This window comes from Harpia harpyja, chromosome 13 (genome assembly GCF_026419915.1).
Source record: "Harpia harpyja isolate bHarHar1 chromosome 13, bHarHar1 primary haplotype, whole genome shotgun sequence".
Taxonomy (NCBI): domain Eukaryota; kingdom Metazoa; phylum Chordata; class Aves; order Accipitriformes; family Accipitridae; genus Harpia; species Harpia harpyja.
In genome coordinates, this window is record NC_068952.1 from 13,869,487 (window position 1) to 13,887,190 (window position 17,704).

Here is a 17,704-nt window from a genome sequence, read left to right on the forward strand (position 1 = left end):
AGGTAGGCTGTGCCGGCTTACTGCTGTCAACTCTGTGGTGGGAAAGAATGCTTCCTTAAGGATAAAAAACCCAACCGTCTGTAGCAGTGGAAGAGCTCCCACCATCGCAGCAATGCACACACCTTGTTTTTGGCGAGAGGAGTGGAGGACGCGTGTGACAGCGGTGGTGGGTGATAGCCCGTGGCAGATGCCGCAGTGCCAGAAGGACTCAGCCCTGCTGCCCGGTGAGGGACGCAGCTCAGGGCAGACAAAGCTTACCCAGCACGCTGGGGAAGAAGCCAGTCTGGTAAGCTGTCACACCACAGTCTGCATGCGTTTTTCTCACTTGGGAGCTGGCAGCCACCTCCAGCCGACTGTGCGCTGCTCTACCTATGCCTTTAATAGTCCTCACCTTCTCCTAAATGCCTTCTTGGTTTAAACGCCGGGCTCATGTTGCAACGACCTCCCAAAGCCTTCTGGGTGCTCTTTTGCTGAATGCTGAATCTTCACAAATTAAACCTGTCACAGCTTGCACGCATCTTTCTCACTGTACTTCCCATCCTGAGGTCTGACCATACAGACAGGTTAGCTTGCATAATGTTATCAGAAGCTCATGCAGCGTGTAATTTTCCCAAGATCCCAGCTCTTGGCACACAGCAAGGTTTTGGCTTTCTGTTTTATTAAGTACAGTTCTAGCCCTTACAGAAGTGGGAGGTTTGAAAATGAAATGCTGTCAGTCCAGAAAATAAAGGGCAACCAAAACCAGAATCCATGGTTATTATTTTAAAAAATACATGATGTCAGACCGTCTCAAGATTTCTGAAGGCTTGGGGTTTGCAATACAAAACCTGCCTCTAATTCCTTGAGTCTGGAGAGAGATGTATCTGTATTGCAAAAGTCCAGCAATAGAGAGTTCATTCTCATCCTGTTATCATCCCTCATCACTCTGCCAGGCACAGACACACACACACCACTTCAAGCAGTCTGGGCCACATCCTTATTTAGAGAATAGTCTCAGCTTCCTTGTACTTTTGCTTGGTGCCCGCTCATGCCATGCAGCACATTAACATAGCAGCTGACAGAATTAATCAGCAGTAATAAAAGCACTTGCATGACTTGACCCATATCTATTTGAGGGCATCTCTCTCTTGCCTGCTCTTTCACTCACCCTCTGCTTTTATGTCTAGCTCACTTATTTTTACCCATCATTTGCAGAGTAATTTAAACATGCTGCAGCACTAGTGTGATAGCTGAGCTACACAGCAGAAGTTACTTTTGGTAGTGGCTGTTGTACAAAGTGGGTCAAATATAGCTGCAAAGCTGTTCTTGGGCAGCCTTTTTTTTTTTTTTTCTCTAAATGAAGATCAGTATTGCAAAAATGCCATTTGGTGTGAGACAAAAAAATGCCCCCAAAATAAATCCAATTAAGTTTTCAAAAATATTAAGAAGAGGCAAAGCAAAAAGTATAAAAAAAAGGAAATAAAGGGAAGGAAAACCTATTTCTTGGAAAAGACCACAAGAGTTATTATGCATGACAGGAGATGTCACTCTTTTGTCTGGTCTGTTATTGTTGTTAATGAACTATATTTAATCCCATCAAAGGACACAAAAGGGAAATGTTCAGACTAGGGCAATGAAGTTTTTTACAGACCTGTGGGTCTTATGAGAAGAGATGAAAATGCCTGATTTTATTTCATGTGCAAAGAAGTAAATGATGAGGACACCAGTAATTCAGCAGAGACAATAGAAAGGACCATTCAAGAAGAAATAAGGGAACAATTACAATTTCAGCTATAATCCAGGTAGAAAGATAACTCTCTGCCTGGACTGATGGTGGAGACGAGCTCCTGCAAATCAAGCAACAGGAAATTCCTTCTCATGAAGCTACACATATGCATGTTTTACCCTGGGAATACCTGTTTGTGTTATTTCCTGAGGGCTTATCCCAGGAGATTTGTACCGGTGGGATCATCTGAAGAGTGATACTGCACACTGACCGGCCTGCACGGCATCTCCACTGACAAGCCGTGAGAGCAGGTCTCCAGCACTGGGCTGGCTCTTCCCGCTCCCATGGGTGCAGGTGACATCCGGGATGTGCTAGGAGAGTCTGATACCCTGACTGACGTAGAAAAGGATGCCTTTCTGCCCCTACCCTCTCACGTGCAGGGTGCCGCTGTCCAACCTTTATCGAGAAAGTTAAAGTACAGGCAGATGCAATTCCCTATGCTACTTTTAAATTTGAAAGTATGCAAATACACCTGCAAGCAAGGCATGGCCCAGGATACCTGGTCTGCTGCCAGGGTACAGCTGCAAATTTGAGGGGGTTCCTCAATTAGGCAATTGCATGGCTACTCCCCTTAAATAGGCTAATACTTGTAAGATACATTCTCTGTCTGAGTCAGAAGTGTATTTCCCTTCCTTCATTCCACGTCATGATAGATCCCACTTGCACAATTTTTGCCTATAAAGGTATCACCGGGAGACAGGTGAAGGTGAATAAATTAAACCGTACCTTATTAAATACACTTTCTACTTGTTTAGCCTATACGCTATCCATTTCCAGATCTTAGATTTTCCAACTGTGTTTAATTGATAAATTTACTCAGTATCTCTCTGATTTCATACTTGGTGCAATGCCTGCAGAGCTGCCTGGATAGAGTTGTGTGGGGCAGTGCAGAAGGCATCACTTCTGTTTGCTGGCTCTCAGAGATGGTTAAGCTTCAAAAGAAAATGAGCATGATTAGGTCAGGTTCTAGAAACAAGCTCATTTCTTTGAAATGTGCAAATCTTAACACTGGTAAATCTTTGCTGTTAGTGTGTTGCAAAAAGCAAAACTGGAAACAGGATTTCTTCATTGTTCATTTACTGAGCCCAAATAAAGGGAAGGGACTTTAGGTACAGATAAACAAATCTGGAGTGGATGGGAGAGGGTTGGTTTTGCTTTTGAATTTTTCCTGTGTACCTCCTCCTGACAGTCCTTAATGACAACTCTCCCCTGAGACAGACTTACAGCTATTGATCTTAATTAGATTTGTTAGAAATATCAGCTATTTTGGATAGCACTCTGGTGTCTCATTTAATGTTTGAACCAAACCATTCACCAACTGAGGAGGTTCTGTAGTAGCTGAGGCTCTGGACTATACTGCCCTGCACACAATGCAGATGTTTCCAACAGCTCCTCTTCTCTTTCTATTCCTTGTCAAGGCATGAAATGCCATCCCAAGAAGGGATATCATCAATTAATTAGCAAATTTTTGAAGCTTCATTAACAGGCATCTATATTTGCATGTGCTTCTCAGTGGTTTAACTTGCAGATCCCTACACTCAAAATAATGGTGTTTCTCTATTTGTCTATCTGCATTTTAGTGAAACAATAGAGCTCAGGAGGGAAGCCTCACATAAAACTGAATTGACTGGCAAAGTTTCAGCCCTTCTCTACATGAGCCTTTTACACAGTGCCTAGCTGAGCTGTGGAACTCTTTGTCACAGGGCACTGTGGTTCCTAAAGGATGACATGATTTCATAAAGTGGGTGGATTAAGATATGTAAGTAAATATTTTGGGCTGTAAAAACCAAAAACATTACCTCTAGGACAGGAAGACTCCAAGCCAAACTTTTCTGGAGTTGGAGAAGATACTCTATGGAAGTTCTTAAGCTTCTCCCCAGGATGTACTATTTGCCACTGTTTGTGGGAGGACAAAGAGTGAGGATATGCAGTCTTTGAATATCCCTTGTTCTCTTTTATCAACAGATGCAACAAATAAGAAAGTTCTACAGGTATTTTAATTCACTTCAAATTTCCCAAGAGACCTCTATATGCAGTCATACAACAGCCAGTAACAGTGCTTTTGGCCTGTCATGTTTTCTTCCCGGAAGCCCATTCTTGGCGGTTCTGCTGAGTCTGCCGGAGCCTGGAACCACAGGAAAGCTCCAACACTACCTGAGACCAACAGAGAAGCTGGGGCAGTCTTGAGCAAACATATTCAGAAAGCATCACTTGCTTCAGTTCAATGTAGAAAGAACTGGCCAGCAAGAAATCAGCTGGGAGGCTTGACCATTTGCATCTAGGACATGGAAGAGGATGAGCCTACTCTTCATATGGTGGAAGGCAGAAAATGGCCAGCAAGTTATGACCATGAAAGAGAAAAGAACTGGGTAAAATTCTGCATAGCTGGAAGACTCAAGCAGCATCAATAGCACAGAGAATGTAGAAAGTAGCTGTGAAATTTTAAAAATAGCAAATGGAAGAAAAAAGGAAGTTTATGATAAAAATATGCATCGGAAATGCATTTTACAAAGCATTGTAAAAACTTGAAATGGGAAGCAAAAAAATTAAGGCCAGCACAGTTAAGAACAGTGAGAAGAGATCTTTAAAAGATTAGGAGTGAAAGGACTAAGTAATTCAGTGCATGTATTGGAACAAATGGACAACTCTGAGAAAATGGCCAAATTTTCGACAGTAATAAACAAGCCAGAATGTCTGATATTAGTGGGAAGGCTTCGACAATTTCTATTCAAGAATTTTAAAAGAACTGGCTGAGGACTTTTCTGAACTCCTTCCTTGAGTCATTATTGGTTGTGGGTTTTTGTTTTTCTTCAGCAGCTGTTGGAACATAAGGGAAAACCTGGGAAGAGAGATGAAAATCATTTAGGATTGTGCCAATATTTAAAACAGGTAGGTAAGATGAAAACTATTACATGGGTGCTTGTCTCTGAATCTTGAAGGATTTATCCATATATCTCTCATCAGTCTTAAAGAGTATATCTATATGGCACAGTGCAGCTCTTTGCTGAGATAATATCTTGGTTTCAGGAACAATATAGCTGTATCAGTGCAGCCTCTGCCCTATTTTAATTAGCCTGGGCATACCACTGTGCTGATGCAGCTAAACTATTCCCAGTTCTGGAGCTGGTTCAGTTGGAGTTATGTCAGGTATTGTAGCATATTTTGGTATTGCACCATAAAGACAGAAAGGCTAGACTCCATATGTCTGGCCATGTAGTATATTGCTCAATGGAGGGGTCATACTTGTACCAGTAAAGAGAACTTCCTATTGGAAGAACAGGCAACAATACAACATAAATCTCACCAGCTAGCCTTCCAGCAGGGTAATTTGTACTTGTCTCCAGCAATCGTGCACTTACAGTGTTACAAACAATGATACATGAGCAGTTATGTGAAATATGGTTCAGATGTTGCCACCATATCATGAACTACTTCGCACGAGACTTCTTAGTGCAGATGAGGTCAACAAGAAAGTCCCAGCCATCATGATTTATGCACGCAGAACCAAAAGGAAAAAAAAAAAAAGACAAAGTTGAGAGAAAACTCAATTAGAAGAGGAAAGAAAAATACTGAAGACATAAAAAATCATCACATATTCTAGAGCACGGTTTGTTGAAGAATACAAAATGGGATCTCTCATGTGTGTATCATTTTGTTTTTCTTTTCTGTAGTTGGATTTTTTTTTAACAATTTCTCCTGAAGTCTTATGGGATTTCTTCCACAGTAACTGCCCTGGAAGCTATTATCCTAATTGCACAGATAATTCATGCAACCCACAGGCTAGTACTTGGACTGGGCTTTCCCTGCTGCCAACTTTTCTTTTTCCCCATCAGATTTTCTTCCTTGTTTAGTGCCACGCTCCTCATCTTTCTCTTTTCCTCCCTGCTGTGAAAATATGTTTCTTTTCTGCTCTCTCTAAAGCTCCTCTCGCTTGAGGAGGAGATCTGGGATCCTGCGGAGCCATCCACAGGCTGCTCATAAACGGGAAAACAGTGGCCCCTTGCAGGGTCTGCCGGCTGCCTGGGGCAGTACCCTCCCAAGGTACCCAAGTTACCTCCAGCAAAGCCCCACCTGCTGAGAAGCATCACCAGTGATTCCTGGAGGAGTGAATACATGGCTATCCTGCTCCTCGAAGCCAGCAGTTCCTGCTCCTGCGTACCCTTATGATACCCGGTGAGCAAGGCTTGGTGCCATCACCTTGCAGCAGCGTGGCCCAGGCTCTGGCGTAGCTGGTGCAGGCACAGCTGTGCCCTGCACAGGTGTCTGCAGACATGAGGGAAAACCCCAGCTCTATATGTGTATGGTCCCTTTGCTTTGAAGAACATCAGCCTCCCAACTTGAATGTATTTAATTGCTTTCGTCATTAAAATGACAAGCAGCTAGGATCATGGGAGCACAGACTAGAGTTAAGCCCACCTGGGCACAACAACTGGCCCTCCCTCCTATCCTCCGAAACATAACAGAGGTTACAGACTTCCACCAATATCTGCCCTGCTGTTGCTTGGCCTCTGTCCTCAACATCTGTGAGCTTTCACCCCTAGTTACAAAACATACCTTCAATATCCCTGAATGTGCATGTAAAATCTTAAGTACAAAGCCATAGGAAGAAAGAATGAGAAAGAAAAAATATTGTCTGTATCTATGGCTCCTTCAGCGAAAGGGCAAGAGTGAGGTAAAGTACTAAGAGAAGCCCAAGACTATTTCATGGTGGCAGTAAGGCTCTCCTTCCCAAGCTAACACCCAATCTGCTTCACCATGAGATTTGGGAAGAAAGAAATGCTGGCTTCATGATTAGTTCCAGAATTTGCAGAGAGATGCTTAGCTCTCCTCTCATAGAAGGGCTTTTGTGTGTATGCGTATGCTTTTTAAAGTCTTTGGCAACGTCCCATCACTACAATAGAGGCACTACAAACATATGCATCGTATTAGTAAGTTATATTGTCCTTTACCTTCCTTCATCATGTCAGCAGTATCAAGTTCTGGAATTAATTTGATGTCCTCTTTCTTCATTCTAATTGTAATAAACCCATCCTTCCCAGCTACTCATGTCATATTTTGAGTGTAATATTTTTAACTCTTATCATTTCGAGGTTTTTGTTTTGTTTGGTTTTTTAAAACTTTGGTTTCTAGAGTCCTGTAGGTTTCATTTAAAAATTAATTTGCCCCCAGGATTGCAGAGAAAAGTTGAATCGAAATCGAAAACTTCTAACAATCCAAAGCAAATGAAAAGAATTGCACAGCTAGTATTTTTCTATCTCATGATTTTTAGACCAATCTCATGATTTTTGTGATCTGCCTTTTGACTTTTGAATGCATAGGGCTGGTGCATCTGGTTCGGTCCCTGTTTCACGCTGTTCACATGCTGAAATTCTGGCACCTCTTAGGGAAGAAACCTTTTCTTGGGAGGTAACTCTGCCATGTAGTTCAGGATGCTGCTCATGCCCTGTAAAGAAAGGATCAAATACTGGGCAACAGCAGCTCCAGCTGAAGGAAGGGAGATGTTTTCTTTTCCATCAGTAATTAAGGGTGGATTTTTGTTCATTAATTTTCTGCCTGTGCTTCTCATGCTCGCTCAAGCATTACCTCCCAGCAGAAACCCCACGTGCCAAGGTGTACTGCCTTTGCTCTGTGAAAAGCTTGCACAGAGCAGTCATGAGTTTTCACTTTTCAGACAAAGATAGCCCATTTCTTCAATTCAGATCTTAACCTCACTGGATCAAAAAACCCTTACTCCTGATGTACATCTTTACAAAGTAGGAATGAATCAGGTTTATGACATCCTATGTTTCTCCTGAGTTTTTTTCAACGAGTGAGGTCTTGTTGCAACTCTGTAGGTGCAGACCAGAGTCCGTCAGTGCAAACTGCTCATTTATCTGTCCCGTGGACACCCTCATACTGCCAAGTCTCAGCTCTAAGCCAGTTCCCAATACACACGCTGTACTGTGCAGCCCAGTACATATGCATAGTTGAAGTAAAAGAAGTCTTTTTCTGCATTCTCTGCACGTATTGTGTATCTCTGTTTCATAGAGCTACGGTAGAAGTTATTCCAAAAATGAAGGTGCTAAAAATATCTAGGCTTCAGAACTGAAATAGCATCCACATACTGCAGCTTTTTTTTCCTCTAGGTATATGTCCTTCTTATCAAGAAATGTTAATAAGACTCCTGTACACAACCGCATTACAAATAAAACAGTAGCACACATCTTTTTTATAATATTTTATTTTTTAACAGCATATACAGAGACATCTGGCTAATAATCATTGGAAGACATGGCACAGTACTACCCCAGTTCTCGCATTTATACAAAATGCTGAACCAAAAGGAATCTAGAAGACTTTTCCTCTCTTTACTTTCATAAATTAAATACACAACATGCCCCTTCTGGAAAATGCACACCACATTTCCAACATTTAGTCATAATGAAAACCAGAAGGCCACAGTCTGGCTGCTCTGGAGCGTGTGCGCGCTGCGGAGAGAAGGAATAAGGACCATTTCCTCTGTTTGCATGTCTCTTGTGAAGGAGCTGAAGTCTCTGCAAAATGGTGGGGTCGAGAGGCTGCAGGCTCCATGTCCTGAGGTCCAGCCCTGTGAGCCCTGCGACTGCGTGGGGTCTCAGCTGGTGTTTCAGCTCTGATGGACATCAGGGCCGGGGGGGAAGAAAACAGGGAAAAAACCCAGCTTTCATATATGAGCAAAGTCTGATTATAAAAGCTCCAGACTGGAGGAGTAGGAAGCGTCCCTCTCATCTCAGCTGCCTCTTGACGCCAGGATCCTCAGGTGCGTGTTTTGGCTCCAGAGCCGAGGGCTCCGGAGGCAATGGGCATGATGGAGACAGCACCAGCAGAGACCTGGGGGGGTCTCACCATAGCCGAGTGGTGTGGGGGCACCCAGGGGACTGCAGAGGGGAGCCCCAGGTCTCGCCGCCAACCTCCCATCTCCCCAGGTGCCTGGGGACCCCCTGCTGCCACCACCACCTCCACCTCCACAGGCAACAACGGGAACGGGGACCTCCTGCCCGCAGCACAACTCAGCCACCCATGAAATGGTGAGGAAGTGGCAGTTATGGTCCACAGAGGTCTTTTAAAATAATTTTTAAAAATCGGATAGGAAAATAACATACTCTTAGCTAATATACCTAAGAGTCAGCTGAAGGCACTGGAGCCAGCCAAATCCTTTTCTCCCTCTGTAAATACATATGATTTCCCTCTGTCTGTGCACGGCACTTCTGGATAAGAACAGCCACAAACTGTACTGAAATGTACTTTCCAAACAGTAATCAAATTTGCTTAATTTATATTCACATCCTTTTTGGACCCTCTTTCTCAAAACATCCTGCTAAAAGCGTCTCTTTTTGAGGCTCCTCACCTTGAAACAGCAAATGTTGTAGAAATTCATAAAGACACTATGTGGGGGGTTATAATTGCAGATTTGCAGAGACTAAGGGGTAGGCTGAGACAAAACGGTGTCCCAGGCAGGTATTGCTGGGTCAGGAGCCAGGTGTTGGGCTGGCACTGCTAAAAACGTACCACCAGGAGCTGGTACTCAGGCATCCCTCTGTCTCTGGGGGTCTGCTTATGCCGAAGTCCAGCTCCTACACCTGCAGTGAACTGAAAACATGGGATGACTGCACGGGAAAGGAAGAGACGCTGAGCCGAACATAAGTAATCAACTCTGGTGCCTCTCAGGGAGACTAACAGCCCTTTCAGGCTACGAGTAACACCATTAAAGACTGTGACTGGCAAGAGAGGTATTTCGTGGTGAGGGAAGGATTTGTTACCTCCTCCGCATAGCAAGTGGAAAACTATAAAGAGTGGAGAGCACTAAATTTCATATGCAATCTGCTTGAGGAACAGTTTGGAGACATGGAAAGTCAAAGGTAATGTACTGTTGACAAGCAGAGCACAGGAAAAGGAAAACACTCCGTCGTGCTAAACACATTACACCGCTCTCCAAGGGCTCGCGGGAGAGAACACTGAATTCTCCAAAGGATGCCAGCGTGGAAGCAAGCAGGACTGAAACTTATTTTCTAGGAACTCATCAAATCCAAACATTAGACTTAAAAACAATAGTAAAGGGACAGTTTAAAAGACCACTGAAATAAAAAAATAATTCCAAGAATTGTACCAAATGAATCATGAAACAGAAATTAATGGTGTGACTGGTGCATCCAGATCAAAACTCCAGATCACATTGTTTAAATAATAACTGCGGTTATTTTGCTAGCATAGAAATAGTTCTTGCAAAATATGTTCTTCATAGATAGTTAGAACAATCCATACATTCACAGTCTGTGAGGAAAATGAGAACTACATTGTAAGTACAAATAAACACATAGCTTTGGTTTGACACTATGTGCTGCTGAAATATGCTTAGATTTGCATGTACCAGAGGTGGATCCAGGTTCTGGTGATTTTTAATGCTACTTGATGTTAACTGGCGCAGCAGATCTGATGGTGTTCCCATCTATTTGCCCATTCAGAGCAAGCACAATCTTGCAAGGGATCTATTGTTCAGCTACGCTTTCTGTGGTGGATCAGGAATGAAGATCACGTTGCTGTCAGGGTGGCTGTTGCAGGGAATCTATTGATGTCACTAAGGCATTTCAATGGCAAAAGAGGAAGAGGGATTTTTATCTAACCATTATCTTCCCAGCTTTCTCTGCCAGGTAACATTTTTGTATGCCAGGTAGCACTATCTGTTTGTCTCTTTGTAGCTGTATAGCACTTTTTTCATCACAGATAGACCTGCCTTAATATAAGATTAAAGATAACAGCTATATTTAGGAGGATTTGGAAGACATCTATATTTAAAAGGAAATGTTGGGAATGGGAGCTGTAGGAAAATGTTAAATATATAAGGTATGGCCAAGCAAAAAGCTGTTATTACATCTAGACAGAGGATTTTGTCATGAAAAATGCTTATAGAGATTTCGTACTTACAGCTTCACTACAAAGGGAGGATATGGTACAGTAACAGAGTGTGTGAATTTACAGAGCACCAATTAAGCAGCACTAGCTTCCTGCCCAGAAACCCCTAATGCATAATGGATGTGAGCTACCTTATTCCATTTTTTAAAGTAGAAGTGGTAACTTTCCTATGAATACATAAATCCAAGACTTTGTCTTCCATGACAGAGTGATGGCAGGGGGAGGGAAGAGGCAGTCTGCAGAGAAATGCCTGTTACTAAACTGTCATCTCACCCTACGTCCTAGATGTAAGCAAGGCATCTGGAGTGCTCACAGCAGGTACTGAGGAGGGTTCAGTATGATACTACGTACCTGTGCTTGACCCCTTGTATGTTGTCCAGCAGCAGATGCACAGTGCTGTAGCTCCATTTTATTTTTCAAAATGAGGCAACTAATGTGCAATACAAAGAGGCCAATTCTTCATCTCTAGTGTTAGAAAGGCATGTTTTTACTGTGTGCTTCATTTCCCTTGCATAACCTTTGTGGATGCAGAGCACTGAAGATATACTGGAAGGGTGAAAGAAGTAAGGTTAGCCATCAGTAGGTATTGTGCTGGCCTGTTCTTGTCTTTAAAAAAAAGACAGCAAAACCAGTTGGTGCCTTCATGGATATTTTATGGTGTTATAACAACCCCACTAGCACTAGTTGCCTTGTTGTAGAAACCGTCCTTGGTGCAGTGAAGAGAAAGGACCAGGTAATGTGAACTATCAGGAACACAGAGCTCTAGGATATGAAAGAGGACAGTTTTTTTCAGAGTAGTAAAACTCCAAAACTCCTTAATTCAACGTAGAATTAGCCCAGCAATAGCTTTCAGCAGTCATACATGTGTCTTCTTTATGCCACTTCTTGCTCTAATTCAACACTATTCCAAATAAAAAATCGCCCCATTAAAACCAAACTCTACATGGTTTAAAAATCTATCTTAAATTCTGACTGATAGTGCTTGGTGAGAAATAAATTCCTCTTTTGAAAGAAGATAGGAAAAATTGATTTGACAGCCAACGCAGAAAGAGGAGCACTCTTCCTCCCAGAATAATACCACCAAAAGGACTGTAAGAATTTTGTGGATATTAATAAAAACAAACAGGCACTGGAAATTTACACCTGATATTTATTTGTGAGTTCAATCACGACCCCTTAAAAGGAAGGAATGAAGAATAAGAAACTTTAAGTTTCCCATGGTATTGTTTTAATCCTGTACTGCATATCCCACCAACTCCAGGTAAAGCTGTAATGGGAAATAGGAGTTTGGAAGTTTAAAGACAGTGAAGGTATGTCTTCTACCAAGTCACTTATGCAAACAGTGAAAGGGCATAGGCTAAGTCATGGTGGTTTCCCAGTACAGGTAAACACCTAGAGAAATAAATTAAGCTAAAGTTAAAATCTTTTCCTGATATTTTTTTTTTGCGTGTTCACAACACTCTGTGCCTGAAATCTGAAACTCCACCTGTATTTACCAGCCTCAGATTCAGATCATCTTGACAACTGATGGCCATCTCAGCATTGCCCTGGCAGATTCAGGAAAATTAAAAAAAAAAAAAAAGGAGAAAAAGAGGCAGGGCTGATTTTAAACAGTGAAAGTAAAAAATAATTTCATTAAGACATACAGTGTCCTAGGAAGTTTTTCTTGACTATTTCTCTCTTCTGTAGGCAAGCAAACATAGCTGTACAGACTTTGAAATCTCTTTTAAACATTAATGAGGAAGTATTAGTCATTACATATACAAAAATATAATTATATAAATTGAATTGAATACCTGGTGGAAGGTTATCTTTGCAATCACCGGCATTAACACTGAAATAAAATTCAAGTTTTGTCATTGACTTCAGAGAAATCAGGATTTCATCCTTAATTCTATTTTTCAAGTGAAATTATAGGGCTTAATGCAAAACCTTCTGAAGCTAACAACAAAAGACTGCAGTTGATGTCAGTGGTTTTAGTGGGAGTAGGTGGCAAATTAACAATGTGTAAATGTATAAAATATGCAAGGATATTTCCCAAATCTTCTAGAACGCCTGTTTCAAATTCTGTACAGTATATTGATTAATCAGACACATATCAGTAAGTGTGGGTGAAATGAAAGGATTGTTTTAAAGTTTGAGCCTACTACTTTTGGAGTAAGTGAAGGTTTGTCTCTCATTTTTATTGGAAGCAGTCCTAGTCCTTTCCAGAGCAGCAAAGCAGAGCAGATCATGAAGTGAATCGGCGACACATTAAGGCAGGTTTTTTTCATTAGAATTATTCTTGTGTGCCTAGTGTCTGCTAGACACAGCCCTTGCTTCTTTTTTATGTAGCTTATTGCAGAATCTCCTTATCTCTGAAATTATTATTGATAAATAATATTAAGCCACATTTCATTAAACACTCAACTGATAGTTTTAATTGGTTCAAGGAAGGTTGGAAAAGCACATTCATGGGTGGAGGGTGTGGTAACAGATTTGGTATCTTTGCTTTTCTTGCTCTTGCTATGCAAATTTGTCCTTCTTTTCAAAGAGGTGATGAAGAGCCACATGTATTTATTCCAAAGAAGTTCCAAACTGAAGGGCTACACTCAGCAGCCAGCCTGTAGTCCTTTCTCACACTGGATGTCCCTGACTTCCCCAGGAGTCCCTCGGGCAAGGCCATGCGCCGAGGATGGTGTCCGTATCAATCACGGCCAATTATTCCTCATAAGGCGGTGCTGGTGTGGTGCAACTGATAAATAACAGGTGGTTAGCACAAAGGAATGCAGGCACATAACAGGGTTAAAACATTGGGATTTTGCCTGCAGCTGTCCACAATAAATATGCGTAAGTTCATTTTTTGCTTAGTTATGGATTCATCCACCTGTTTTCCTGAGAGTGCCAGACATTTTGTACTCTAATTATTACCAGGTCCTACCCAAAGTCCATTTAAATTAACACAAAAGAAGTTGTCAGTGATCTCAGGGAACTGGGATTAAGCCATACGGAGCAGTTTCACTAGCATATTTGTATTACAGGTTCTCAGTTTTGACCTTGCAAGAGCAAGGCCTAGAGAAAAAAACATTCATTCTTTGTGCAAAGGACTTACAGATTCTGTGCTGTTCTTATTTCCAGGTAGTTTTTAAAAAGAAATCTGTGCTCCTGTTGAATTATTCCAATAGATACCTTCGCAGAACCACAAAGCCATCGGAGGGCTCAGAGCTATGGCCCCAGTCAGCGGAGATTGATGTTGCTCTGCTGATAGCTCCCACCTCACTTCAGACTTCAGACCTCCCCAGGTCAGCTTTCACACTCTCTCCAGAGCTGCTTCATCTGCAGTGCAACATTGCCCATAAAGCAGATGAAGCGCTGCTGCCACAGAAAAGAGCCCATTTCCTCCTTTGGACCACCACTCTGCTCCCCACTGACACTTCTGATGCTTGTTGCTTTCTACCTGTTCTCTTCAACTGTTATCTTACCAGTTTGTGTCTGATGATTTTATCTCTATTGCCTTTGCACCCAAGTAAGGCCATAGGGTATCCTACAGGCGTAGTTAATCAGTGAATCCACAGGCAGGGTCACAGCCCTCAGAAATATAACCTTATCAGGAAAATATCTATAATCTGTGAATGCTCCAGAAAACTTTACATACAGGGGTCAAGATTGACCAAACAAAAAACAAACCAAAAAACAACAACAAAAAAAGGATGCCTAGAGGTAAGTTCCCATGGGCATAATTCAACAACTCTGCAGATAACCAGATGTACGAAGTATCTAGCATTACCAGTTTCCAGTGAGTTTCAGGATCCATTTTATAAATCTGGAACTGCATCACATAATATACTACGTATCACTTAATGATACATTTAATGAGGTAAGCCATCATATCAAGCAACCTGGCCTTCTCTGAACTCCATTTTCCCTCTTAGTGAAACAATCGGTAAAGCAATTTCTTGAACTTGACACTGCGTGACTCAGGATCATTAAATCTCATGCCTTATTTTATAACAAAACTTCTAGTTAATCAACATCAGACTTATCTCTTTTTATTACTGTCTGGTATTTACATTGAAGGTGTTGGCTAGTCTTGAAACTGAGGTGGTAGAAATGTGGTTTGCATTTAAAAAATGAACCCATGCTCACTGACACCTCTCTGCACAACTATTTTCTGGTGTGAGTCTCGTGGGATGGAGATTCTTGTCAGCCAGGTTTCGGCAGGTTCATGGATATGATTAGGTGACAGTGTCCCACGTGGCTAGTGCACACAAAGCAATATGAAATCAGTCTTCCAGTCTTGGCAAGTAAATGGAAGAAGAGCTGGCCTAGACCTTTTTCTTTAATATGTCTTTAGTTGTTATTTAAATTTCTTCATTCCTACTTTATACTTACATTAGCAGACTAAGCTAAAATTTTACGGGTAGTTTTCCTCTCTGCAATATTGTAATTTGCATTAGCTGTTAGTGTAGACCTACTTATGTGACCCAGCAGTAGCAGTCAATGATTTGGAGCCGGGAAAAAGAAAAATCAGGAAGATTATTTCCCCAAATCAGCTTGCTTTTTAAAGGCTGGAACAGAAAGTTTGAAATATCTACTCTTAATATCACATTGGTGAGTCAAGATGTATTTGCTTGCTGCTGAACACTTTTCATGCGGTACTCTCGTGACTGTTTGAGTAAGAAGAGCAACAGGGCCTCTCTGATCCCACGCGGGATGGGAATCCCTCTGTGGGATCCAGACGCGGAGAAGCAGAGCTGCTTGCTCAGGGTGCCCCAGGAGAGGCTGAGGAGAGCTTAGCTCTTTGTGGTCCAGGTTAGTGCCTACCCAGCCGATCCATGCCCTCTCTTGCTAGGTGTTGTGCAATCAAATCTAAGATCAGATCTATTCCCTTGACAGATGTATTTTTCAAAAATAGAAATTGCGCTATGATTATTTCAGCATAGAAACACCATGCAGTGTTCTCTGCTTCTGAAAATTGCTGCAGCTCTGTGGATGTCTAATGATTTACTCACCCTTTTTTTGAGACAGACATCAACATTTCAGAGAGGACTATAAAGCCTTTATTATAGATTTTTATTGCAATATATTGTATTAAAATACAATGTATATCATAGAATATACATTGCATTAAAATACCATAGTCAATACATTATTTTATATCTAGCATATCATTATTCTTGTCATAAACTATTAATATTCTAAAATCAATGATGGAATTAGAAGTCTTTTCTGAAGTCCTGAAAATATGAAATCTGATTGCAAGAGAATTTCAGATATCAGTTAAAAGCAATTTCCATATCCCCTGGTGTGAAGAAAGCTCAAAAACCTGAGCTGAATGCAAACTGAACAGACCAAAAGAGAAGAAAAATACATGTATTTGTTAAAGCCTTCTGTAAGCTGATTTGATTCTGCAAGTAGAAAGCTGGTAAAAGTTGATTAGACACCTGATTAAAAATAGTAAAAATTGCTAGCAAGCAAAACTGAAATAAATCTTTGCACAAGTATGGAGGCTGTTATTGAACTCTGGGCCTGAATGCCTTCCAGCCTTCTCTGGTATGGCCAAGAAATTTTAAGAGCCACATTTTCCTTTTAAACTAATATTCAAAAGAAAAAATAAAACAGGACTTCCAGAAAAGAATCTCCTGGGAGTTGAATAATGCTTTTCACTGGAGTTTGCTGCAGCAAGTTAGACTGTACTCACTACCGCAGAGAATTAAAGAGGTAATTAGCAGAAAACCAGGGAGAGATGCCTAACCTGTAGTGAACCTGTGCAGCTCTAATGCAACCCACAAAGACTGCCCAGACAAGATGAAGACAGAGTTAAGACTTTGCTTTGTATTTTCCTTTGATATACAAATACATGTGTACAAGAGTAAAGCTACGTTTTTAGTAAAATCATATAGCTATAATACCTGACGCAAAATCACACTTGGCTTTAGAGGCCTGGCCCGCACCATAAACCTTATGTATTAGAAGTTAATAATTGATTTGGCTCTGTATTCAAGACAAAGCCTTACTTCTCAGAAGCATCAGCATATGCTGTAAAGGGACTTGAAGTTTATGGGAAAAACATGCATCACAGAAGCATGCTGTTTTTACCATAAGTGATCTGCTTCAGGAAAAAAGTTCTGCAAAGAAATATCCCCTGAACTTAATAAAAATATAAAGTGCTTATTCCTAGTAAGCCTGAACTTTTTCTGGTGAGATTATCCCATGCAATAAATTTGGCAAGAATTACCCCTTAAAAAATTAACTGGTCTTACTAAGCACCACTAATAATGTATTTTAAATCTAAGACATATATGCAAAAAGAGATTAACTTAGCAAAAGAATTCTGAATTTTGCAGCAAATGATCTTCCTTGCAGATGAGCATCCAGAATAATTTCAGTGTAAGTGGACATCAATAACAGAAGACTTCATGGGCACTAAGCAAGAATTTTTCCTTGTTTTTCATAATATTTCTTGGGTAATGAACTTAAGAGCCTGGAATAGAATAAAATACATAGTACTAATGCTAGGAAAACTAGTTCTGTTTTATCTAGTTAATGGTAGTAACATTGCTGTAAGTGTGGATGCTGGTCTTTTAATGATAAGAAAAAGTATCTTTGGAAAACTTTAATTATTTAAGTGTTCTTCAATTAGTGTCTTCAAAGAGCTCTAAATAAATTTAACAAATTGGGGTAAATCTATTTCAACAGTGAAAATCTTGATGATCTGTTTTAGCACTGTGTTTGATATTTCTGGGTGTCCTGAGACATTATGAAAAGATTTTGATATTCAGAATCTAAAGAAGTAAATAATTAAGTATAATTCTGCTAGCAGACGAAGCCACTATTCACTGGTGCTGATTCTTCATTATTTTGCACCTGGTGTAGTCATTTACAGATGTGCAGAGTCAGTGCAAAACATTACAAAATTAGAATCAGATTGTTCAAAATCCCTTTATGAAGGTGCACGAAATGTAAGGCAGGAAACTGGAAAGTCATTCCCAGTGTCTTGTGGATCTCCTACTGTTACTGGACTGGATTCTA